This window comes from Mustela erminea, chromosome 8 (genome assembly GCF_009829155.1).
Source record: "Mustela erminea isolate mMusErm1 chromosome 8, mMusErm1.Pri, whole genome shotgun sequence".
NCBI lineage: Eukaryota > Metazoa > Chordata > Mammalia > Carnivora > Mustelidae > Mustela > Mustela erminea.
Window position 1 is genome coordinate 11,219,738 of NC_045621.1, and position 27,281 is coordinate 11,247,018.

At 45.7% G+C, this 27,281-nt stretch overlaps 1 protein-coding gene across 1 annotated transcript in view; it reads right to left on the minus strand.

Moving 5' to 3' along the window:
* SATB2 (SATB homeobox 2) overlaps positions 1–3,768 on the minus strand; it is a 198,631-nt gene extending 194,863 nt beyond the window's left edge. The window contains exon 1 of the mRNA XM_032354415.1: positions 3,662–3,768. The gene's annotated coding sequence lies outside the window, so the exon portion shown is untranslated. The remainder of the gene's footprint in view (positions 1–3,661) is intronic.
* Between the last annotated feature and the right edge of the window lie 23,513 nt (positions 3,769–27,281).

Below are 27,281 nucleotides of genomic sequence, written 5' to 3' on the forward strand. Positions count from 1 at the left end.
CTTTCTAATTTGTCGTCATCAGAAACCTCAGACAACTGGAGTGTAAAACTTTAAGGGCTTCCAGGGATACAATGACTTCAGGAGCTCAATGAAAGGGGGGTGGGGAGGCTGAGGGTTGGGGACAGGGACGTCTGACAGACGTCCCAATTTGCCCTCCTGAACTTTCCTCCCTTGGCAGCCGGGATGCCCTTAGCGTGAGCAGTTATCTACCCTTCCTCCTACCCCCTCCCAATCCGCTCGCTCCCTCCCCCCTCCCAGACTTTCTGGAATATCCCACCACTTATTCAGCCCTCGAAAATGAAAGGGGCTAGTGAGCGTGTTAAAGGTCGCTCAGCCTCCTCCCCTCCCCTGATGTTGTCCAGCTACCCAGGACTCCCGGAGCCAGAGCCCTGTGTTGCCTGCCCTACTTGTCCTGACACCTTATGGGGTGTGTGCATCTCATCTGCTCCTCTCCGTTGCCTGCGTCCATCCCCCAGGAGTAGCACCCACGTTGCCAGCCCCGCCCCTGAGGTTCTGACCCCCAGAAAGCTGCGGACCCGCCACTAACTTCATCATAACATCTATAATCAATCCCCTTGGTTTTCGGTAGATTTGGAATCCAACAAGGGTAACCATAAATATGTAGATAGATAGGATTTGGGGGCTTGAAACATTCTGAGCATGTTGGGGGAGGTGGGGGGCAGTCTCAGGGGAGTTGTCCTGAAAGCTGATGGGAGCAGCGACCTTTGCTGCTGCCAAGGCCTTGACCGGGTCAACTTTGGCAGGCTGTATGTACTAGGGCTCCCAGGACAAAGCCCCTCCTTGGCCTCCTGCACAGAGGACAGAATTAGGTTGGAGAGTTGAGTTTTAGGGGCCTTTTTAAAAAAATTGTTTTTATTTCTGTAAAGGACTAATGCCGGTACTAGACGGGTGCAGCATTTGGCCTCAAAGTAGCCTGTGACTCGCCCCTCCCCCCCTGTTGTCAGGCAGCAGAGGGTGAGTGTCTGGCATTAGCTCCGGTAAAGCTGCCTGGCAGGGCTTTGGGCCTTGGCATCCAACTGAGGCCCAGTAACCCCCATAATGCGTGCATCTTGCCTGGGGTGTTTGTGTGTGCGTGTGGGTGTAGGGAGAGTTGGGCTAGTGCTGTATTCACCGTGTCAGCGCCTTCCCGCGCTGGGGCTCAAGTGTGGACGCAGTGGACGAATCCATGAATCAGCTCCACAGCAGAGGGGTCGAAGAAACACCCATGTCCGTTAAATGGGCTGTAGGCAGCTGCGGATGCTGCCCCCTCCCCTCCTCTGAGCAGGCGTGAGGTGGCCCGGGAGCCCTGCCAGCAGCCCCCGCCCCTCAGGCGGAGCTCGGGTCCTGGCAATCTCTGCACTTTGTCATCACGCCCCAGTATTTGACATTCGCAATTATCTGCAAATACCCTGATCGGTTTGTATATGAAACACTTTTTTTCCTGCCTTAAGGTTGGAATCTGGTAAGTTTCAGACAAGTGGTTGCGGGGGGAGGTGACCCGGGGGACCGCAGGGGACCAGCCCAGTGAACCGGGCTCGGCTAGGTAGGCGACGGGAAGGGACGGATATGCATGTCGCCCCCTCCTCCCCCATTCCTGCTCAGATGCAAGGCCACACGGAGCTAAGGAAGGGCCAAGGCCGCGACCCTCCGGTCCTCTTTTGAAAGGAGCGCCCCCTAATCCGCGTGAGAGAAAAGGTGAGAGGGGAGCGGAGATCCGACCAGAGGCAAGGCCCGGAGGTTAATCATCTTGATAACCGGAAAGGGTGCTGCCCGGCCTGGTGGCTGTCACCGAAAGTGTCAGTCACCAGCTCTCGACCCCGCCGCAGAAATTACCTGCTCAAAAAGACATTCCGAGGAGCCCTCCGCTCGCAGCTCTCCCCGCCCGCTGCCTGCGGGAAGTAAACCGCGCCCTCGTTCGAAGGAAGCGGATGCCCCTTTGACCTTCCTCCTCCCCCAGACTGCTCCTAAATCCAGAAGGGCCAGCTCCGGGATCTCTCACAACTCCCACATCGCAGCTTCGGGGCTACCTGCCCATCACACAGCCCGTCTTACAAAAAGGAAAAGACAATACACAACAAAAAACAAAAAGTGGTGAGGGGGGGCGAGGGAGGATAAAGGAGTGAAATTACAAGTCTGCGTTTTCCTACTGCCTTAGGAGCCCCATCCTGGCTCCTGGCTGATTCCAAGGGCCTGGAGCCCACAGACCGTAAGGCCAGACCTTCCTCGTGCGAAGTGCACACCACTCCAAGGCGCCGGGACACGGCGTCTGACTGGCCAGCAAGCTCAGCTACTTTGCTACGGGTATATTAGCAACTTTAGAAACACCAAACCGTGCAGGGAAGCCTCTTCGCACTCAAATTGCAGCTCTGCTACAGACACCGGGCTAAGTTGCTTTTCCCACATATTACTCACAGTTTCCAGGAAAGTGGGAGGAGGAGCAGGTTAGAGAAAGGTGGTGGTTGGGGGATATTGCAACACCTTCAAGAAAAATCAGGGAGGGGGCTGTTATAAAGTCCGTCTTTTTAAGAGCCCAACCTTCAAAGCCTTGGTATATTCTGAAAAGGAAAAGGGAAGACAGAAGCAGGTCGAAAACGAATCTCTCCATCCCCCAACTCCCAAACCCCCCAGAGACGCCCAGCCTAGTTCACCCCGACTGCATACACACAATGTGTTGAAAAGACATCAGTTCTCTTGGCTCCTGCTCAGTGCAGGCGGGCAAGGAAGCACCGGGGACTGGAAAGGTCCTTACAGTCTACCCTGGTGCCCTTGACCTAGGGAGAGCCCCACACTGGAAAGGCCGCGGAGATCGGAGCTGAGGTCACCTTCTCCACTCTCAGGTTGCAAGGCCTGTGACCCTGTGCCCAAGGCCTCCCCGGGGAGCAGCCTGCCACACCGGAACATTGGCCTTCCTTTCCCTGGACTCCTTGGAATTTGGTCTGAAGTGGGGCCAACTGCGGACACCCACCAGGGCCCTTAGATGAGGCCCTGTGTCAGCCGTAGATGCCAAGACTGGGCATAAGGGCCTCAGGAGAACCAAGCTGGCCGGTTTCCACCAGGGTCAGGGGGGTGGGTCACGACCTCAGAGGTGCCAGGTGGTGGGGTGACACCCACTGCGCCTCCTGCCACCTTCAGGACAGCCCTCCGCCTGCAGAGAAGGCAAAGGCAAGACGCAGTATGACGCATCAAACCTTCACCCTTTTACAGTCTTTTTTTTTTTCGTGTCCTTATCTTTGTGGATGGGTGTATGGCTGCTATATTCCAACAGCTTATTCTACACGAAATGCCCCGAGGATTGGACCAGACTTCGCAGATTCGGCTTTCCAGGTGACCGCTCTTAGGTATTCTGTTCCCTACCCGCGGTCGGCGCCCGGAAGAACCCAGGGCAGAGCCCACTGTGGCAGGACCGAGAGCCGTTCGGGCCCAGCAAAATCCTCCTCCTCTGAACCTGCGCCAGAGCGGCTACCTCGGCCGCGTTCCTGCGGCGCGCACCCTCAGCGAGCGGGCGTCCCCGAGCACGTGCAAGCATCCCCCCACTTGGAAACAAATTCGCCCTGCGTCTGTCTCCCCAAACGGCTTTGCCTTCGGGGCTGTACTGGGACCCAAGACCGGGGCAAGAAGTCGCGAAGACAAGGGCCGGAGGCTGGAGGTCTCCTCTGCTCACCTTGACTTGAGACACTCGAAGACCCCAATTAACTACCGATTGTATCAGGGCCGACGGGTGCAAAGTGGCTGCGCCCGGCAGAGGCACTCGCTCCCCGAATCCGGGTCTCCAAGGGCATCTGGTGTCGGGGTAGACTGCACCGGCTACCTGCAGCGCGCGCGCAGATCCCGGGCGGGGAGAGGGCGCCGTGTCACCGGACGGTCGGTTGCCTCTCCGGGGGTCGGCCCTGACTTTGTTGGTAACTTAAGAAGCGCCTCTGAACTCGGGGAGCGCGTGTCGGGGCACCTCCCTGCACGGTCCCCCACCCCCTGCTTTCCCTGGCCTCGGATCCTACCATCCCGCCCCACCCCCCACACAGCCCCGCCCGCTGGAGGCGCACGGCGGGCCCCGGGTTTACGGAGCCGCCGTTTCAGATGTTTATTCACAGTTAATTGCTTATGCAGGAAAATGCTCGTTACCCGGGCCGAGCGCTTCCGCCCTGGGCTGGTCGACCCCGCCGGCGGCAGCTCGCGGATCCCACCCGCGAAGCCGCGAAGGAGCCGGCGGCAGGGAGGCGGCTGCGTGCCACCCGGGGCCCGGCCGCCGGCACTGCTCCGGACTCCCGGTAGGGGGAGCACCTCGGGCGCCGGGCCAGCCCGGGTCCGGGCCGCTCCGGTCGGCCCCGCTGCCGGCCGCAACCCGGACCGCGGCGGCCTTTCACCTGCGCTTCCGCCGAGCACTGCGGGCCGGGGAGGGAACGCAGGGCCGCGCCTTGCTCCTGGGTCCCGGTTGTTGCACAGCGAAGAAGCTAGACAAGACCCAAGTATATTCTTTAGGTCCAAATAGAGTCAAGGAAGTTTGTAGGTGAGGTCACCTCCTTTGACCATATCCAACGGGAGGAAAAAAAACATTGCAGCGGTTAAGAACTGTTCCTGAGCTCTTAATTTTTTTTATACTTTAGGTGATCTAATCCCTTCTCATTGTTTCCAAGTCGTCCAGGAAGCTTTTAGATGGTCCTAGCACAAAACAGCATCTCAGAGGACACTTTCCTGCAGGAACAGCACCAAGGAGTTCTGCCCCTTCTGACTACATGTACTTAAGTCAGGACTCAGAACTTTCGTTTTAAGATATGACCAATGTCTAGAGAACACCCCGAATCCAGGGCCAAGGGAAAAGAAGTTAGCTGGGAAAAGAGTTAGACCACTCTACTGTGCCCCGCGGGGTTGAACACCTGAGCCTGAGGGCCAGATTCTTTCTGGAGAAGGTTCCCCCGGTCTGCAAGCTCTCCTTCCACAAAAAGCCATCCCTCCCACCGGAGCCCGCAACTCAGAAGGCCAGGGCATCAAAGGTCTTCAGACAGAATCCTATAAGCAAAGACTTTCACAGTTGGAAGGAAACTTAAAGACCAAGTAGTCTAATGATTGTAGTTTACTGGTGAGAACTTGCGCTGAGTAGAGACTAGGCACAGATTCACACTCGAGGTGAGAAAGCCCCCGAATGCTGAGGCGAGACTAACCCTCCTTTTCGGACTCTCAGTCCAGTTCAGTTTGGACCAGAAATGCCTTTTTTTTTTTTTTTTTTTTGCTGTTGTCACTATCCTTGTCATTATTAATATATTTGCACATATTTAAGGGTTCTCAGTAAGACATACTCCTTTAATAATACTGCAACAATAGCAAAATCTGCCAGGTCTATGTGAAAAGAATATTGCAGTTGATTCAAGGGAGGTTGAATTTTAGAACTGAAGTTACATATAGCATTTGAAGCATTTTGGGGAAAGACTAAACAAAATAGTTTTATCCCAACTTAAGAACATGGGGTATATGCAAATATATGAATGAATGAACAAAACAGTACCAAAAAAACAAAACAAAACAAACAAACCAGGATGTCTGGTATTATAAAGGCATTCTTTTTTTAAAAAGGCATTCTTCTAAGTTGTGTAATTTACCTCCAAAAAATCAGAGCTAATTTAGTGCATGTGTTTGTTTATAGGGTTCAAAGGTATTAAATTCTGATGTCATTTCTAAGGACCAAAGGGAAATAATACATATATTTCTAAAATCAGACTTGAAAAAATAAAAATCTAATTTCTAAGAAGTTTAGTCAGCCACAGTAGAATTTTTTTTTTGAATAAAATATAAGTCTAGAAAACACTCCCCACTGGGTTTGTAATAAACCCGGTGATATAAATTATATGCTATCATTCTCTCCACAATTTATTTTTTGATAAGGTCAACATAAACATTTTTATTTACACGGACACTCCACAATTCCTTTTCTTTTATCTGGTTCAAAAAGGCAAAGAGATACATTATCAAATGGAAATGTCTCGGTCTCTTTCCGTAACTCATGTCTGATCTTTAGCAAATGGCGCTGTGATGTCATTGAAATGGGTATTGGACAAGGTACCAATTGATTTATTGATTTCCCTTCTTCAAAGTCCATTGGGAATTAGGGAGAAGAAGGAAAAACATAGGTTGGCTGAGATGTGCAATATTTATACTATCACACACATGCAAACATTTATTTGGCTGATAAAATTGACAATTCAGAAGCATTGCTTACAGAAATTCATAAAGGAATGACACAGAGACCACTCAATTGATCAACTTGCTTCTCCCCCACCCTGTTGTTTTATTCGTCCTTCCAGTTTCAACCTTATAGAAGTTAAAAAAAAAAAACCAGATTTCGGTTACCCTCTAGACAACAATGGGAGCAGGAGGGATAAGGGAGGCTTGTTGGGGTGGGGGAAGGAAACAGAACAGCTGCATTTGCATTCAGATGCAACCTCATGAATCCTGCTCCGGGGCCCTGACAGCTTGGCAGGGTCCCCGAAGCCTAGCACTTGCTGTGGATCTCGCAAGGGGTCTCCGTGGTCTGAGGGTTCCAGTGACCTCCCACCAGGGAGGGGCTGAGACCTTCCTGTGGCCTACACCTGCGAAGGTTTACAGCCGATTCATGAAACTAATGATAATCATGCTGCTCTAAATAGTGACAATATTGCTGCTCAGATTGTGTTTGGTTTCGCAGGAGAGGATTTCAAAGCCAGACTCCTTCCAGCCTTAATCGCTGAATCGGTTTTTGAGGACAAAGACTTTTAATCCAAGTCCCATTAAAAATGCCAACTAAATCGCCTGGAGAAACTCTACATTGTAATATTTGCCTAGGAATTACCACACACAACAGTATCTACAGCAAAGCTGAAAATAAATGAATAAAAACAAATCTCAGACTTCCTCTCCCCTGGCATTCCTTATGGGTGAATGGCATTGAATGACAGGGAAGATTTACTATCATGCATTCTAAACCCAACTGTGTATCGGCTACTTCGTTTTTCCTGTTCCCTCCCCTTACTCCAAGAAAAATTGAACATCTTTGCCTTCCAGAGCTTTCTATTCATTTAACTCAATCCTCTGGGTTTAGCATCATGATCTAGGTAATCCCTGCTGGCTAAGGTGAGTCGACTTTTTCTCTGCCTTGTGCTTGTGGGAGTGAGCGGAAGGATATGGTGAAGCAAGTCTCTCTTGCTGGCCACTCTAGAAGAGGGGTGTGCTTCCAGAACATGTGGTTCATTTTGCTCTAGTCATGCCCCCTCTCCCTGAAGCTGGAGTCTAGAGATTCTTCTCTCCAAGAGAAACTGGATGAGGATGGCAATAAAGAAGGATCTGGAACACTGCCTACATCCTCCTCAGAGAAATCTCGTGTCAAGAAGATGTTGGGTGTAGGAGTGTGATGGAGAGAAAAGTAAAACTATGACCACTTTTGAGGAGGTTATGCTAGTGTGGGCTTGGACCTAGTGCAGAAAATGCTTTCAAAAATTTTTATTTAGACAATAGTATCCATCATCCTACAATGGTAAGTTCACTAACTATTGAACATTCTTAAAATCTAAATATTGGGGGGCTATGAAGTAGTGTGCTTTGGGACTTTTAACGTATACAGTAAGTCAATTCTGTCTTTACTGTTTACTAGCAGTGAAACATGGGGAAAGTTAACTCACCTTTCTGAACTTCATTTTCCCTTTCTGTCAAATGGGCATAAAATCAACAGCTACGTCATCAAACTGAGGATTGAATGAAATACAGCATATAAGTTGCTTAAAACAACTTAACAAATGTTCACTCTATTCTGATGTGGGAATTGCTGATCCTGCTGTCTCTGTCAGCTCATGTTGCAGATCACTGAAGGGGACCTAGAACTTGAAGCTCAGATCACATTATTCTCTGAGAACCATTTCTTAAGATAAAATAACACAGGGAACCTTACATGACTTCATCACCAATGAAGTTTTTCTGAATTTTAGAAAGGATTTCCTGAAAACATTTTCATCAGCTGCTCTACACTCCGTCCCTACACCAGAGGCTCCTAAGCTGGGCAAGATGGGTAGAGATGACAAGGACTATCTACCCAGACGTCACTTCAAAGCCTTCCACTCAGGGATCTGCTCAGGCAGGTGGAATTTTCATCACACTGTCCCTCAGGTGTGACATTGTGTTGGTTCAGGGTACAGTAAAAGAGACTCAGAGACCATGTCCTTTGGTCTTTGTTTGCTGCTTCAGGGACACATGGTGTCACACCAAATGCGGAGACCCCTTAGGATGACTCAGAGAAAGAGGTCTCTTACCCCTCTGCATTGAATTTGCCCAGGAACCAATGTTGTTTCATTTGGTGATGGCCAAGAAAACTTTGCCATTTCCCTGTTACAGTCACCTGATTTTATGAAAGGATTACACCTTGCTAGGTTAGGCAGTCTTCTCCGTCCTGTGTACACATTCCCATGCTATACTCTTTGTGGTCTGGTTTTTCTCTGGGCCATGTTCTTTCAGTGATACCGAGAGCACCAGCAGCCCCAGAAGAGGGCAGTGGGAAAGCAGAAGCTTCGGGACCAGCAACGCCAAGCCATTCCCTTCACCTGTCTGGAAGACCAAATGCAAAACGGGGGAATTATGCTTGAAGCCTCTAAGGAACTTTAGCAAAAGTAGAGCAGATGGTAGGAGTTATGGCCAAAGACCCACTTTCTCCCTCTTGTGGCTTCGTGTCTCTCTTTTTGAACGTTTCTCAAAGTCCACACATGAAGCCAAATGAGTTCCATTTATGCAGACTCGTTCTATACCTGGCCTACCACGGCCTTTGACTTCAGACGTAGGTATTAAAATGCAGTCATGAGGCCCAGGAAGAGAATGTCAGAAGGAAAACACCCAAGATGCTGTTCTGTCTAGTTCTCTCTTTGATTCCAAGTTTTGTTGCTTAAGAGCTCAGCCTCGTTATATACATCAGTTTGAAGCATTCATACAATAAAATTTTGATGACCTTCCAGACCGTGTTCCCTCCCACAAACCAAACATAAATTGATTGCTTTTCACCGGTCAGTTCTCTACTGCAGCTTAAGGGAAGATGTCATCAACGGTCTGGGGACCCTTGTCCCAGATGAAAATCCTCGGGCTCTTTGGGTTGGGTTGGGTTGGGTTGGTTTATTACAAACCACAGCTGACCTGTGGAGCCCGATGTATTAATGCTCTCTTTCCCTCCCCCTCCTGCAAAATAGCCATTTGTTTTTATATTTTCTATAGATCCCTTCAGTCCCAGGGAAGGGAGAAGGAGAAAGAAAGAGGAGTGGATAAGGCTAACAGCCACCAAACCGGATTGACTGAAAGGCTCAGGCCTCTGTTGACATCAGGAACCCCCAAACCCAGGTCACTGAACCATTTCAGTTCAACAAATACAGGGGGAAGTTACCGATTTATACATCCTTCAGCTTGGCTATCCTACTTCAAGGAATAACTACGACTACAAAAATAATAAAAACAACTACAAAAATAATAGCCATGAATGTTACTAGGCACCTCACATGTATTATCTCATTTAACACAGTATTGGACGACACGTACTATTATCATCCACTTTTCATTTTCAAAAGTGAGGTCAGAGGGATGACTGAGTGGCTCAGTCAGTTAAGTGACTGCCTTCAGCTCAGGTCATGATCTCTGGGGTCCTGGGATTGAGTCCCACAAAGGGCTCCTTGCTCAGCAGGGAGCCTGCTTCTCCTTCTGCCCCTCCCCGCTGCTTCTGTACGCTCTCTGTCTGACAAAAAAAATCTTAAAAAAAAAGTGATTTCAAAGTTAAAATAATTGGTACGAGATCACATTGCTTAAGAGTGGGATTTGACTAGTAGATCCGAGCTACTCAGACTTCCTATCTGGTTCTGTCATCAGCTTAACAGCAAGAAGTGAGAGATACGTTTTTATGCATGTGACCTTATTTAAAGGTACTATTTAGCAAACATTTTGAAGTGTGTTTTCAGGCCAGGAATGGCCCCTGGCCCATCAAAAAATGCACCATGTGCACCTTCAAAGAACTTTCAACCTAAGATCAACTATTGAAAGGAACATATGCTGTTAGACCACGTAGATGGAGGACAGGGGTAAGCAAACAGATCTTATAGCCAAATATGGCACATGTTCATGTTTTAGAGGGCCAACTGCAGAGGCGTAGCCTATTTGGAAATCAGGGCTTGGAGAAGAAGTGATCACTATCTCAGTGACAGTATTTAGGGCCTGCTTCTTGGATAAAGGGCTATCTTTGATGCTGACGGAATTGAGACAAATCAACAGAGTTCTCCACAGGGGTATGGACAATGAGGTTCTACTAAGGACATACAGTGGTCTCACCGGGGGCAGAACAGCCAACAGGAGTCACGTGGAGAGTGACCGGCAAGTCCAGGCAGAGGTAGTGTTTTCTAGGACCTCACAGTCAGCTTGTTGCTGATACCCCAAACTCCCCCCATTAGATTTTGGTTCCTCTGCATTCATGATTACCTTCCTTATGAAATCCTCCTCCAAATATTATGCAGGAAGGATGGCACAGTGGTCTGACACATGGGCAATCTTTCGGTTACAAAGTGAATAAAGCTCTCAAATATGTATCAGTGGGTTATGTATATTATGTGTTCAGAACTACGCCCGATGGTATGAGGAAAGCAAAGAATTTGGAAGAGTACCCTCGTCCTCCAAGCACTTGGGATTCACTCAGGAGACAAGATTTGCTCAGGTAAAAGACTTAGCAACAACTAAAAGGGCGTCAGAAGGAATGTGGTATAGACAAAATAAAATGTCACGGAGGTGACAGATGAGTTTCCGAGTTAAGTCCAGTAAGGTGACGTGTCAACTAGACCTGGAAAGACGGCTGAGACTTAAGTGGGCTGGGGGCACAGAATGTGGCAAGAACAGGAGCTGCCGCAAGGAAACAGTACCACTCTCCACAGAAGGACTGAAGGAAGGTACGTTTGGTAGCCTAAGTAGGACCGCCTCTGGAGGCCTTTAATATTCCCCAAAAGGAAAGAGACTTGATGAAGAAGAAACGAGAGCCACGCTACTCCCAACGTCCCCCCTTCAACTACTGAGACATTTAAACCTGGCCCTATCTTTTCATTATTATAAAAATCATACATATTTCTTATAGAAGCATTTAAAAACACATGTAAGGAAAACCACAGCTCAACACAACAACAACGGAAAAGAAAGAGTTAAAAAAAAAAAAAGAAATATAAAACATCCCTAATAACTCTATTTGGTAAATGCTGAGGTAAAAGAAGGTTCACAATGAAAAGGATTTTGGAGGGGCGCCTGCGTGGCTCGGTCAGTTAAGCATCTGCCTTCAACTCAGATCACGATCCCCGGGTCCTGGGATTGAGTCGCGTGTTGGGCTCCTTGCTCTGCAGGGGCACTGCTTCTCCCTTTGCCCCCTGCTATGCTCTTTCTTACTATCTCTCTTTCTCTCTCACACATAAATAAAATCTTAAACAAAAGAAAGAAAGAAAGAAAAGGATTTTGGAGAATTATCACGACAGCTATATGCAGGATGGCTTTGAGGAACAGAAGATGAATGGCAAAGAGACAGATTAGAAGGGTGGCAGGATTAACAGGCCTGTCTTGAGGGTCAAGTCCAGAGCAGGAGTAGTGGGAAGGGGGAGAAAGGCTGAATCGGAGAAACTTTCCAGGGCAGGCCACCATCGGGCATTCTTCTGATGACTGAAATGCTACAGAGAGTCCCCCCACCCCACCCCGGCCTACTGGAGCCCCAGCTCTGGGGGCATCGTCACTGGAATCCTTGCTTGGATTTTTCCCATCTCAGTCACTCCCTTCCAGAACCTGGATCACCTACCAACTCACAAAATAGTCTGATCCTAGTTAAGTGGCCCCAAAGCCTAAGGGGCTGTTAATATTCTAGAAATTACTTTTTGAGAAGACCCTGGAAACTGTTTTCCAGGTTTTCAGAAATTGTTTTATGAATTCAGACTCTTAGACTGGCCTCCTGAGCCTTCTCTAGATCGAGCAGGCGTAGAGGGGCTCCAGGTCAGCCATGTGCTGACCAAACCATCTCCTTCAGAGGAAGAAATGTCACCCCCAAACTGTCAAAACAGCATCTCTATTTCATAGTGCAGCACACCATTGCCTTTTATGTCTGTCTCTCTCTCTCTAACAGCAGTCACCTTCTCAGTTGCTTCCATGGTTCTCCACTCATTTTCCAGCCCTCCAACCAGCAGCAAAGGCCCCACCTCTATATGACTTGAATCACAAACCAAGAACTCCTTTGTATTCAGTAGAGACTTTTCTAGGTCTTCTGTGAAAAGGGAAGTGGAAAAATCTTCAGAAAAAATTAGCACTTACATTAATAGCAATTCCCATAGATGTAACAATAAAGAGCCTGTGACAAGCCTCGGGTTTTCATCTAATATTGCTCATTTTCCTCTGTCACATGCCTGTCCAGCCAAAGCCTACATTTTCCAGCTCCCCCTGCCATGAGCTGTAACCACGTGAATGACTTTTGCCCAATTAAAGGAGAGAGTGATGGGTGCTACTCTTCGTCTTAATTTTGAAAGGACCAGGCATGCACCTTCTGGTCCACTTTTCACTGTGGACCAGATTTTCATCTGGTCCATTTATGCATTCATGCCTGAGGAAATATAAAAACTAGAGGAGTCACTTTGAACCTAGATACCAGATTCGAATGTGGAGGATAGCTGACTGCCACTAGACTTGGGCTGCCAACCTCTGGACTGTTACATGAAAGAGAAATAAGCTCCTATCTCGCTTACCCTACCTAGGAGTCATTTTGTTCTATCAGCCAGCCTGGAGCCTGACTAGTGTTATCCTACATTATTGGTAAGGAAACTGCAAAGTCAAATAACTCCCTTAATACCATTGATACACTCTTCCATGAAGATACCACAACAGAATGAATACATAGGGAATGGCATAGGCATGCAGAAGTCTTGAGGAGGACTGGGGGAGACTGCCTAGGATAAAGAATGAGTTCCGGCCTGAAGGTCAGAAAAGCTGCATTCTAATAATCACATCGTTATCACTTACTGAATGTTTACATGATGTTTATAATGAGCAGCTATTATGTAAATGCTCATGTTTATTATCTGACTTAATACCCTTGAGGTAGATACCTTTTTTTTAATCCTTAGTATGCAGATGAGAAAACTAAGACCAGCAAAGTGAAATAAGTTGCCTAACATCACAGAACAAATGATTGTTAGAGCCCAGATTCGAAGCCAGCACATGATTCCATCAGCTGTATTCCTGACCGTGATACTGATACTTCACTGTCTTTGGTTTGTACATGAGGCCACCACTAGCTATGGGACCTTTGGCCAGGAATTCTCCACCTCTGGATCTCATTTTCCTTAATTACAAAACGAAGGCATTGACCGTCAGTTGGGCCTCCTTTAATTCCTTCACTCTGTTGAACGATTGTGTTCTAGGTCTGACCGTGCGGTGATTTGCTGGGACCTAGATAAGGAGCTGGACCTATTTTTCCAACATGTACCATGTCACTGATCATGGTGATATGTCAATATAGCACCAAAGTGTGGCCAAGCCCACGGAAATAATCTGTGGTATTGACCAGAGATCACTGCGACTACCTCCGCCAGCCTTCTGGTTCCTTCACTTCTCTGTCTCCCACTTCCCGCTCCTCGTTGGCTGCCATTTCACAACTAACAGCCTTAACACAAGCACACGGTGGAAGCTGAGGGCTTGTCCTAGATCTTCTAACATTTCCCAATGATACCATACCTACCATGCGTATCTCGGCTTTTATTCATATCATTATCACGATCACCATCATCACCACTCTACTGACAGGAAAGCTCTTGTTTCCTCCTCTCGCACAGCCGACCTCGGCAAGGGGCAGCGTTCTTGCCCGTTCCACCCTGAAGCGGTGGGCTCTCAGCATCCTTCCCTGGGGCTCTGCCTGCAGCCCAGAGCCTCTCTCTGCAGAGGGACCGTCTGGGCCTCCCTAATGTGGACCAGGGAGGCCGCCCGAGGGAATTAAACAGAGGCACTGACTTCAAATGCATTCCTGCTGAGAGGAAGGCAGTGCTCCAATTTTGCTCCTTCCGTGGATGCCCAAATGGCGGCTTTCCAGATCTTGACATCTGGACCTATATATTATTTTCCTGATCTTTAAGGGGGCAGAATTGTTTGAATTCAGGAAGCTGGGAGCCACTCATCCCACGGCCCACCTTGGGGACCCCTCTGTATACCAGAAGAGGCCACCAAAGACAGGAAACCATGCTTCCCAATTAGACTGTTCATGATCCTTCCCTGATGCTGTCATTTAACAGCTTTCAAATGCTGGTCAAGGCAACTTTTTTTTTTAGTTTCTTAGCTATAACATATGGATAAAAATCTATACATGCTTCGCCTGCCTCACAAGATGTTGTGACAATAAAAAGTGATAATTTGCTGAAAAGGACATTGAAAACTGTAAACTACTATGCAAAATCCAGTTATTCCTGCTTTGAGATCAATGTCTCTGCAGTGATCGGCAAAGTCCGTTTAGAAAAGGAATAAAGCAAATTCCTACCAAAAAAGGATTATCTGAAATGTTGAAATCAACCAAATCAGTCAAATTATTCACCCTCCCAAGCCTGAGTGGGACATGGAGCTCGGATGAAACATGATCAGGGACCTACCAAGTATGTTCTGCCTGTGGAACCTGGGATCGGAGCGTGCAAGGATCGCTCCAGAAGCTAATCCCAGGCCAGATCTCATTAGAGACGTAGGGACCTGCACCGGGTCCCCACTCCATCCTCCACACTGGAGTCAGGAGGTGGGAACTTAACCAACTAACTCGAAGTGCCTGGGATGGAAGAGAGAGTGGGAGTTCTTGACCCCCCAGATACACTGGGGGAGTCTTTCTAATTCCCCGGGCATCAAGGCTCCTCTTTTCTTCTGGTGATTTTCCTGCCTTTGCAGTCTCAGTCCTTTGGCCCCTCTGCCCACGCACTGGACTACAGCACCTGCTAGGTGGCGTCTGGCCTCCTAGCTACCAGAATGGTGCTGTCCAAGAGCAAGATGGTGACTTATAGATAATTACATTTTTTTCCAGCACCCATCTTTAAAAAAAAATACAAAGAAGCAGATATAGTAATTTTAATAATAGACTTTAGTTATCCCAATAGATCCAAAATATTTTCATTTCCGCATGTAACCACAATAAAAAAATTTACTAACGACATGTGTCTTATGTTCTTTTTTTTTCAACGATAAGTCGTTGAATACAAGTATGTATTTTATATTTATAGCCCTTCTCAATTCGGACTAGCTGAATTCCAAGGGCTTAAGAGCCACATGTGGCTGATGGTGTCAGATTAGACAGCGTAGCACTAAAGTGTATCACCCAGTGCCATTTCATTTCCTATATCCTCAAAGCCAAGTTTCCAAGGCTTACAAGTGCCAGTAAATGGCCTGATGGAAGCTATCTGTGGCTCAACGGTAATAAGAGGAAATTAGAAGCATCCAGCCTCTCTACTCTTCCTTTTCCTTTAATAACTACCACACCACACCACACACACACACACACACACACACACACACACACCTGCATACACACTTGAACCAGCACAACAGGTCATTCCTCTCCTTGTAGTAACTTAGGCATTGGAATAAGAGCAGTGGCTTAACCTCCAAGCGTGCTGCTAAGGTCAGCTGCAGAGGGAGAGTGACAGACACGCTGGGTTTACCGGAAGCCCTTGTCTGGTTCCTCAAAACAAAAGGGGTGGGGGAGGCTACCTACCTCTTTTTGAGTAGGGACAGTCCTCTCCAGTGCAGTGGCCAAGACAAGGGCTAACCTCGGGTTTGGGGGATTTCAGGGCAGTGGAGTTCGTGGATGTAATCACCTCCAACGCTTCTTGGCTCTTGACTTAATTCAACAAGCATGTGTTGAGTACTTACCAAGTATCCCGCTAGACAGCGAAAACTCTGAAAATAGGACCATCTCTTCGTCATCTCCGTATGGCCAATGTCTCAACACTTGAGTTTATACAATTTCAGCCAAAAGCAAAAGACATTTGATGTTTTCATGTTCCTGTGCAGCTTTAGTTCAGATAAGTAAACATTTGGGAGGCTTTCTTAAGCACAGGACTCGGCTGCTGGAACTTCATGCCTACCTAGAGCTCTCCCGGGTGTGTGCGAAAGGGGGCTCCAGAGTGAAGACCACAATTCTGTCTCCATTGTCTGACAAAGGAGGGAACTAAGGTCACCAGACCTTGAAAGATCTATAAAGAGCTTTTTACAATCAGGTACTTTTCATGGGGAGAAGGGCGGGGAGCAGTTGGATGATGACTACAGTTTTATAGAGCTTAGGGCACTTCATCTTTAAAGAGCCCAAACACAACTCCACGCTGGGCTGTGGGGAAGAAGGCGTCAGAGAAAAGGAGAAAAGGAAGACCCAGCAATCCCTAGCAAGGGAACCTGGGGTTTTTAGGACCCAACTGGCCAGCAGAAGTCTGTACTCTTAGAAATTCATCTCAAGCTTTTGGTCCTATAAGCTGCCAAACTTTATGGATCATTTTGTAAACTACAAAATTACCAGCTTAAAACAGTATAAAATAGCCAGGCCAATCCATAAGCATCCCACACAGTACTTTGTAGCTTGTTACAGAGGAACCTGGAACAAAAAAACCCTTGGCCTGGGACATCTCCCAGAGAATCACAAAATGAAACTTTTGGAACACAGAAATGTCTTGTCATCTCATCTGTGGTCCATGGGAACAGAGCTCAATCAGGAAAGGACTGTGCACAGAGTTGCGTCTCTAAGTCCACTGCTGGTGACCTGAATGCATTTTCCCATGCATCCCACAGAAACGTTGTTGATTAGGGCCTCAGCCTATCCCAAAAGGACCGTTTAGCCCAAGGTGCTGCTGAAATAGGATACCTTTACAGTGAAAAATAGCGGGGTGTAATGTCATTGCCATACTAGAAATTAAGCACTAGAGGCAAATAAATACATTGAAAAAGAACTTGATATTCGGACTAAAACATGAGGCAGAGGGAGAGCCCATCCATCACTTCTCCCTCACCCCCACAACAGAGAGTCTGTGACCCAGAGCCCCTGACCTACTGTCCCACTGAGGGCGTGGGACCATTCCTTCCAGTCTCCCACCGTCTTTTCTCTCCTCCAGAGGACCAGAGAAAGAAATTTTCCCCAGCGTTTGCCAGCAGTTTCTTCCCCAATACTGCCCCCTCCTGGAGAAAGGAGCTCTCTCCCCAAAGGGCTGGCCTAGTTCAACTCGCCCCATTTCCAAACAACAGCACAAAGGAATCCCCATACAAAGGAGCTGGAAGGAAGGAAGGGGAAAAGGAAACTCTGAAATTATTTTCTGGGTGAATCTCTTCCTTGGACGAGAACAGGAGAAACCAAGAGAGCTGGTGTTGGTCCCTCGACCTAGGAGGTAGAGCAGGTCACAGATTCAGGAGAGTTCGCGGTTGTTCAATAGCAGAACATTTATGAATACTAAATCTACTATCAGTGACATCGACACACGCTACATTTTATAATTATTTTATAAACCTGTGTTAATTTCAATGTTCTAGTTTTCTTTTTATATACTGAAACAAACGTTTTTGTCAGATCTCAGACCTTTCAGTAGGCCCCAGAAAAGGTGTATAGAGCCTTCAGAATTAGGACACAACACAATTACCAGCACTGAGGGCTGGGCTTGTCCTTGGATTGATGTTAACCTTAGTATGGCTCTTGTCAAGATTCAACTGACTTTAACATTTCAGGACAATTTTTTGTTTCAGTACGAACAGCTGGAAGCACATGGTAAAACGGAACAGCCTGAAGCAAAAATAAAATGAAATACCCTTAGGACTGCCCACCACTTCTACTTCCTGGGATCTCCCACCGAGAAATGTTTGCGAAGGTATGCAAAAAAGAGTGTTCAGAGGTATTCACTTTTTATAGTCTTGGGGCTCTGGAAGCAACCCAAGCATCCTTCAGAAGGGGAATGATTAAATGGCAGACATACATCTTTGTCATGGAAGACTACTCAGTAGTTGAAAAATAAAGAAGTGGATTTATATTTAATGACGTGAAAACCTTTGAAGACAAATTTTTAAGGGGAAAAGATTTCAGAGTAATCTGAGTCCAAAGACAACGCATAAAACTACATATTGTTTCTGTGTGTGTGTGTGTGTGTGTGCACGTGTGGGTACACGGCCAAACACATACTCTGAAGCACTGAAAAGAGATACATTATACTTATAGGAGGGAGAGTAGTCATTTTTTACTTTTCAAGGAAGGGGAAAGAAAGGAGCCTGTCAAAACTTTGTGTATTTCTGTGCCATTTGCATTTTTTTTTAATAATGGGAAAGTATTCATGTATGAGTTGAATAATTTAAAAATTACATACAAATAGTAACAAAAATCCAATAGTATTAGAGTTAATATAGCTAAGGTAGGTCCAGGCTTAAGTCTTGGCCCCTCTGGGATTTCGCATGCCCGAGCATGTCCGGTGGGGCAGAATTGCTTGGAATCTATTTTCAAGACAGACAGAGCACCACCTGGGAGACATTCTCTCCCAAAGGAAGAGAGAGACACGCTCCCATGTGTGGCCTAATAACTGCGACTCAGTGGGCGGAAGGGAGGAGCATGTGTGAGCCCACTTTACTGCAGAACCTGGCCAGGTGGGCTCCCCCATTCACTGATGGTTGGAAGTAGGAAACCACCATTCAGGGGCTTGGAGAGGAAGGACTCTACTACCCTACTCCTTGAACGTGTCTCCTTCTACACTGCTTACCAGGATACATGCCATTGGGCCATCCAAGTTTAAAAATATGTGCAGTCCTGTTTCTCCTGTTCCATTGTTCAGCACACCTAGGTCACAAGCCCTCTCAACCTTCCCTCAAAATGGACCTCCTGTTCCTCAGCGTCTCTCGCTTCTTTCTACCATGACCTTGCTCTGCCCAGGAGAACAGCAAAAACTACCTGCCTCAAACTGTCGACCACACAGCTGCCAGTAAAATCTTTCTTAAAACTCTGAGATTATTTCACCTTCTTTAAATCCAATGGCTCTTCCGATGTCCCCAGAAAGTCGCTTCCATCTCCGGGCCGAGCAGCGCATTCTGCCACTCTTTCTTTCTCCTTCTATGCCGCGTCTGTGCCTCCTGCTCCCTGGGCACAGCAAAATGACTAGCTTCCCCTATGCCCAATGTTTTTACAGCCAGACTTCTGCACACACGATTTCTCTGCTTGGAACGTTCTCTGCAGACGTCTCGATTCGGCAAACTTTCGCTCGTCTTTCAAGACCCAGGTGAAAACCCAGCCCTGCCTTCGCTACACAGAATCAGCGACTCTGTTCTCTGTGTCCCCCCACAGCTTACGCATGCGTCTGTCACAGCATGATCATGCTGTATGGCCGTGGCTGTCTCCAAGGCTGCCTTCCAATATGATCAGAGATCTTTCAGGATAGGTTTCATTCATTCATTCATTCATTCATTCATTCATTCATTCATTCAACAAATATTATGTGACAGGCACTGTTCTAGGCACAGGGATTACAGCAGTTAACAAGATGGACAAAGCTCTTAGAGCTTCATTTTAGCGGGGAAGAAAAATGAAAACAATGATGAATACTGAAAAAGGCTGTGAAGATTAAGAAAATATTAGGACAAGGGGAGAGAGAAGAGTTGGGAGCCTCTGCTGCGTTAGATACTTTAGGTCAGGGAGGACCGCTGTGAGGAAATGATATTTGAGCAGAGACCCAAATCCAGTGACTCTCTGGGGTCAGGCGTCAGGGCAAAGAGAGGATGAGTCCGAGGAAGAAAGAGCTGCTGCAGAGTCCCTGGCTAGCAATGAACAAGGGTGTTCAAAGTACAGTGAGCAAGTTGGCGTGGCTGGGCTGGAGTGAGCGAGACGGAGAGCAGATGACGGAGGACAGAGAAGCCGGAGACTTGAAGGTCCCAGCAAAGGGTTTGGAGTTTTTAGCATTTTTGAAATTTATTTGACAGAGAGAGAGAGAGAGAGAGCAAAAGCCGCGTGAGCAGCAGAGGGAGAGGGAGAAGCAGGCTTTGCATGGAGCAGAGAGCCCGATGCGAAACTCCACCCCAGGACCCTGGGATCCTGATCTGAGCCGAAGGCAGACATTTAGTGAACTGAGCCACACATGCGCCCCAACAGTTTGGATTTTATTTGGGGGTGTTGATGGGGGTGATCTGATTTAATTTTTAGAAAGGTCGTCCTGGCCGCTGTGTGGCGAACAGACAGGACAGGGTGGGAATGGTTAGGGGGAGGACAGTTAGGGGGCTGCCGCTGTAGTCCATGAAGGAGAACAGTGGTCAGGACTAGAAAGGGGGCACGGAAGGTGGCGGGGAGGGTCTGGATCAGACGGTTCCGGGTAGTAGCTTCCACAGCACTTACTGAGGGCTTGGAAAAGGGAGAAGCCAAAGTGTTCAGAGTTTAGCTTTTTGGATCAAGCAACTAAGGGATAGGAAGTGAATTATTTTATTTCTTTTCATACATCCTCCTCACATGGTTCTGAGCATATAGCAGGTTGTCAAGAAATACTTGCTGAAATTTACTCTGCAAGTCTTAGTTGTCATGACATTCATCTTAACAGTGCTACTAATTTTTTTTTTTTTAAATAGATTCCACACTCAGTGAGGAGCCCAACACAGGGCTTGAACTCATGATCCTGAGATCAAGACCTGAACTGAGATTAAGAGTTGGATGCTTGGGGCACTTGGGTGGCTCAGTAGTTTATGCATCTGCCTTCAGCTCAGGTCACGATTCCTGGGTCCTGGGATCAAGTCGTACATGGGGCTCTCTGCTCAGCGGGGAGTCTGCTTCTCCCTCTCCCACTGCCCCTTCCCCTTGCTTGTGCTCTCTCTCTCTCTCTCTCTCAGATGAATAAATAAAATCTTAAAAAAAAAAAAAAAAGAGTTGGATGCTTAACCAACTGAACCACCCAGGCACCCCAAAGCTGCTACTAATTTAGTCAGTCTTATACAGTATTTTTATGAATGATCTTACCCTGATTTGGAATTTTAAGTCAGAAATCTGGTGTGACGACCCACCCTTCAGTGGCGGCACTCAAGTTCTGAGTACTAAATTCTCTGTGTGTGCATGTGCTTGTGTGTGTGCGTGTATTTTCAGAGAATGCAGCCAGAAGAAAAGTCAATCCCTTAAGAACAGTATTTGGTTTCTTTATAGTGATCCTCTGTTTTAAAAGTACTTAACAAAGGGGTGATGAGGGTACAGAGTAGGCACAGGAAGAAGTCAGCAGAGCCTCTGAATGACAGAACACCCTTTGTCACCCCCCAACTCCCCCTCTCTCTCTCCCTCACACACACCCCACTTCCTCTGGGCATGATGCCAACTGAAATGCCTTACATGTCTTTAGCTAAACTTATGTGCAGTTCTCCATCGGGCCACACGTGTAACAAGGTGCTGAATTACTAAAACACAACAATGATCCGAAAAAACAATGATCCCCCCCCCAAAAAAACACTTTTCTGATTTCACCCAGAAATCAATCTCCATCTTCAGTATAGAAGATCAGTTTTATTACTGCTTCGTTGTGGCAGCTTCTGCTTGAAGAATGAGCATTGTTTGATGTAACAACATACTACATTGGGATCAGAGTTAGATAAGAACCTGGAACTCCTTGAGAAACGCTGGGTCTAAGCAGAGGCCTGGAACACTCAGTAAAGACCCTCGGACCATAAGCACATGCATTTACAGATGTTTCTGTTGGAATGGTGTATATGTGATGAAGTCGTCCTGAAAATACTGAGTTCTGTGTAAGCTTGCACTCAAAATAAAATATTTGTGGATAAAATATAGTTCAGTTGACCCAAACCATTCAAAACTTATGGAACTTAAAAAGAAGGACCATATGGACCCCAATGTCCATAGACGCAATGACCACAGTCACCAAACTGTGGAAAGAGCCAAGATGCCCTTCAACAGATGAATGGATAAAAAAGATATGGTCCATATACACAATGGAATATTACTCAGCCACCAGAAAGGATGAATACCCAAATTTTGCATCAACATGGATGGGCCTGGAGGAGATTATGCTGAGTGAAATTAGTCAAGCAGAGAAAGTAAATTATCATATGGTTTCACTTACTTGTGCAACATAAGAAATAACATGGAGGACATTAGGAGAAGGAAAGGAAAAATAAAGATGGGGAATCAGAGGGGGAGACGAATCAGGAGAGACTGTGGACTCCAAAAACAAACTGAGGGTTTTAGAGGGGAAGGCGTTGGGGAGGACAGGTAAACCCATGGTAATGGGTATTAAGGAGGGCATGTATTGCATGGAGCACTGGGTGTTACATGTAAACAATGAATCTTGGAACACAACATCAAAAATTAATGATATACTGTATGGTGACTAACATAACATTTAAAAAAAACCCTACGGAACGTAATAATTAGAACACCACTTAAGTCAACAAGCAGCACAATTTAAAATGAATTTACGGGGGCACCTGGGTGGCTCAGTGGGTTAAGCCACGGCCTTCGGCTCAGGTCATGATCCTGGAGTCCCAGGGTGGAGTCCCCCCGTTGGGCTCCCGGCTCAGCTGGGAGTCTGCTTCTCCTTCTGACCCTTCCCCTTCCTGTGATTTCTCAGTCTGCCTCTCTCAAATAAATAAATAAAATCTTAAAAAATAAAATAAAGTGAATATACCAGCACAATTTAAAGTGAGAATTTCCCAGTAAAAAGTACTGTAGTAAATAGGGAATTTGAACTGAAAAAATAAAATTATATTGTTGAAAGGGGCTTTTGATAGATAAAAGATAGTTAACGATTTTTTTTTCAATATTCCTTCCATTGAGAAGCAGAGTCGAGCTCCCTCTCCTTGAATCTGATCTAGCCCTGGTGACTTGCTTGGCCAACAGAATGTAGCAAAAAGAACGTGCGAGGACTTCTGAGTCGGATTGTAAGAACGCGTGAAGCTTCCACCACAGGCTCTGGGAAGGCTGGCATTTAGAGAAGTCTGCTGGCCTGGAAGCAGTCCAACCACTTGACATGGGTGTGCTGTGAGGAAGCCTGAGCTGTTCACATGGGAGGGGAGAGACAGAGACAGGGCAGAAACACAGAGAGACAGAGACTGAGAAAGAGACTCAGCCAGCCCCAAACTACAATACTGTACCCTGTTGTCATCCTAAGGAAAGCCCCAGATCCCGTGAAGCAGGGAGATATCCCTTCCAAGCTTTGCCAAAATTGCCAGTACATGAGTAAATTCAATATTTATGTTGTTTTAAACCATGAAGTTTGGGGGTGGCTTTTTATAGAGCAACAGATAAATGAACAGAGCTGGAAGGAAGAGTTAAGATTGCTGAACTATGGCAAAAAATGAAAACCACACAGTGATGGGCAGAAGCAGCCAATCACATTGGTGGACACAAGGAGAAGACTGTGGGCCTTGTGCTCACACCTGTGGCTTTGGGCTCTCCAGCTGTGTTAGGGGCTTTACTCTCTGCTTCTGTGACTTACTGGCACAAAATGTCAAAATGTTAGGGAAAATCACATTTAAGTAAGCATGACTTCTGCATGATACCCGAATTACTAATAGCATCTGACCTAATTCCTACTTTAAAAATATAGGCTGCAGGACAACAGAGTGTCTTTGCTTCGGAAGCCCATGGAGTCCACAGTGTAAGCAGTGAAAATGACTTGACTGTTTCTTTGGGTTTTTGTACTTCAGATTGAATTCACATGAGTCACTGAGGGTAAAGGACAGCAGGCAGGAAAAGGCTGCCGAGCGCAGGAGAGAGAGGAAGAAGAGTTGCCACAGACAGAGCTCTCTTAATTATAATCAGACGGAGACTCGAAGAAAACATCCTCAATCAGGTAAAAGACATCTATGACAAACCTGCAGTTAACATAGTATCAACTCGTGAAAGACCAAAATCTCTCTCCTGATAGCAAGAACAAGGCAGGGATTTGCAATCTCACTGCCTCCATTCAATATTCTACTGTGGGTTCTAGACAGTATAGAAAGATAGAAAAAAAGGAGTTAAAGGCATGCAGGTAGAAGAAGAAAACTGATTCTGATTCACAGACTATGCGATGCTTTGTGTAGAAAACCCTGGAGAATCTACAAAAGCTATTACAACTAATCAATGAGACCAGCAAGGTCGTGCTATAGGAGATTAGTATACATTTGTTTCTACATGCTACCAATAAACAGTATGAATGTGAAACAATTTCATTCACAATGGCATCAAACTTAGGGATAAGTTTAACAAAGTATAAGACCCATATACTGAAAACCACAAAACTTTGCTGAGTAAAGTGAAAGAAGGTTTGAGTAATTGGAGAGATGTTCCCTGTTAAGATGTCAGTTCTTCCCAAGTTCATGTATAGATTCAACACATCCCCATAAAAATCCCAAGAAGGTCTTTTTTTTTCTATTTTTAGGAATTGACAATCTGATCCCATAATTTAGTTGAAATGCAAAACTTGAAGTAACCAAAACAATTTTTTTGAATTTTATTTTTTTTTCAGTGTTCTAAAATTTATTGTTTATGCACCACACCCAGTACTCCAACCAATACATGCCCTCCATAATACCCACCACCAGGCTCACCACCCCCCAAACCCTCAGTTTGTTTCTCAGAGAAACCAAAACAATTTTGAAAAAGAACGAAACTGCAGGACATCCACTACCTAATTTTAAAACTTTCTGTAAAGCCATAATATTCAAGATATGTGTAATGATAAAAATACAGATCAATGGAATGAAATAAAAAGTCTAGAAATAAATGCTTACATTTATGACCAGTTGATTTTCAACAAAATAGTGTCAAAATAGTGGCATGGCCAAAGGACACTCTTTTGAATGCATTGTGCTGAGACAATGAAGTCTCCACAGGCAAAGCAAATACTTGCATCCATACTTCATACTATATACAAGAGAATGAAAAGACGACTCTTTGACTGGAAAGAAATATTTACAAATCACATATCTGACAGAGAATTTGTGCCCAGAATATATAAAGACCTCTTTTCCTTAAGAAAAAAAGAAAACCAGTGAACAATGAACAGTATGTTCAGAGACATTTCCTCCAAGAAGACATGAAGATGGCAAATAAACTCATGAAAAGACTCTCATCATCATTAGTCAGTAGGCCACTGCAAATTAAAACCTCTCTGAGAAACCAGGACCTTCTGGCTTAACTGACTAATGTAACAACACAGAGAGAGAACACAGGGGATGGAGTTGGATGTGGAAAGACTGGAGCTCTTACACTACTGGTCAAAATACCCCATGACACCACTTTGGAAAATAGTCCTCTTGTAAGAACCACTTACTACAGAACCCAGGAATCCCACCTGTGGGCATTTACTCAAGAGAAATGAGAACTTATATTCTCACAAAAGCCCACAGTAAATGAGTTTAGCAGGTTCATTCATATTTGTCAGAATGTAAAGAATCCATATGTCCCTCCCCTGGTGAATGGATAAGCAAACTGCGGTATGTCTCTATAATGGAATACTACTCAGCTACCAAAAGGAAGGAACTACTGATAAATGCAACAGTTTGGTTAAGACTTAAGAATCTAAGTCCTGTATTATTTCATCTGCATAACACCCTGTGAAAAGCAAAACCACAGGGATGGAAAACGCATCAGTGATTGTGAGAGCATGTCGGTGTAGGTGGGTGTGACTACAAGGGAATGACACCGGGACTTTTTTGAGGGGAAAGAACTGGTCTGTATCTCATTTGTGGTGCTGGTGGTGGTTACATGATTCTGCATTTGTCAACACTCACCAAACTATACACAAAAATAAGTCAGCTCTTCTCTGTGTAAGCTTAAAAATAAACAAACCTGGTAACATTCTTATTTCCCATCCATTGTGTGTGACTTTTCTTTTTTCTTTTTTTTTTTTTTTTTGGAAATTTTTAGAATTTTCTTTTTGCCCCAAATATTCTAGAATGTTTCATTATTGTGCCCTAGTATGTATATTGTCTTCACCGTTCTATGCCCTACTTAGGTCTTTTAATCTATATATGTATATCTGTCAATTCTAGGGAATTTTCTTTTTTTTCTGATTTTTTTTTAATTATCTAGGGAATTTTCTTGAAATACTTCTTTTGAAATATCATCCCCAATGTTTTTCATGTTTTCTCTTTGTCTTTCTATTAATAAGGCATTAGCACTCCTGGACTGATATCTTTCTTTCTTCTTGCTTTTCTAAATCATTGTACACCATGAAATTCACCTATTTAAAGTGTACAATTCAAACTGTTTTTAGCATAGTCACACAACTGTGTAACCATTACCATAAATTAAGGTTATATATATATATATATATATATATATATATATATATATATTTTATTGTGTTGTGTCAGTCACCATATAATACATCATTAGTTTTTTATCTAGTGTTCCAAGATTCATTGTTTATGTATAACACCAAGTGCTCATTTTCACCATCCCACAAAAGAAGCCACAAAATAGTTAATAGCCACAACTACCCATATTTATTATACAATTATCTTATCTTTTCTTTTATTTTGCATCCTTTTGTGTACAACTTTCTGCAGATTTTCTTGGCATGTACTCACGTATTCCTTCCACTGATTTAAAAAATTAGGTTGGCTGTTGTATTTTTAATAAAGCAACTATACATGCAGTCATAAAGAACTAATACAGAGAAGTGTCATATACCCTTCACTCCATTTCCCCCAATAACATCTTGCCTTACTGTAGAATAACATCAGAAGCAGGAAACTGACATTGTTATCACCCACCAGTTTGCATGAACTCATTTTTTAAAAGATTTATTTATTTGAGAGAGAGAGACATCCAGAGAGGAAACAAAAGTAGGGGGAGTGGGAGAGGGAGAAGCAGGCTTCCTAATGAGCAGGGAGCTCCATGCGGGGCTCTATCCCAGCACCCTGGGATCATGACCTAAGCTGAAGGCAGACGCTTAACGACTGAGCCACCCAAGCACCCCATGAACTCATTTTTTAAACTCTACTTATTTATTTGTTTGAGAGAGAGAGCAAAGTGATAGAGAGAGAGCACCAGCGGTGGAGAGGGGCAGAGAGAGAGAGAGAAGCAGGTTCCCCACCAAGCAGGGAGCCCAACTTGGGGCTCAATCCCAGGACGCTGGGATCATGATCTGAGCTGAAGACAGGTCATGTCTTTGGCTTAACCGACTGAGCCACCCGGGCGCCCCATGCATGCATTCATTTCTGTGTACATTCAGTCCTACGTCAGTTAACCACACGCCTAGCTTCAGGTGATGACATCACATCCAGAAACAAGAGCCCCATCCACAGATCTCTCAGGCTACACGTTTATAGCCACAACC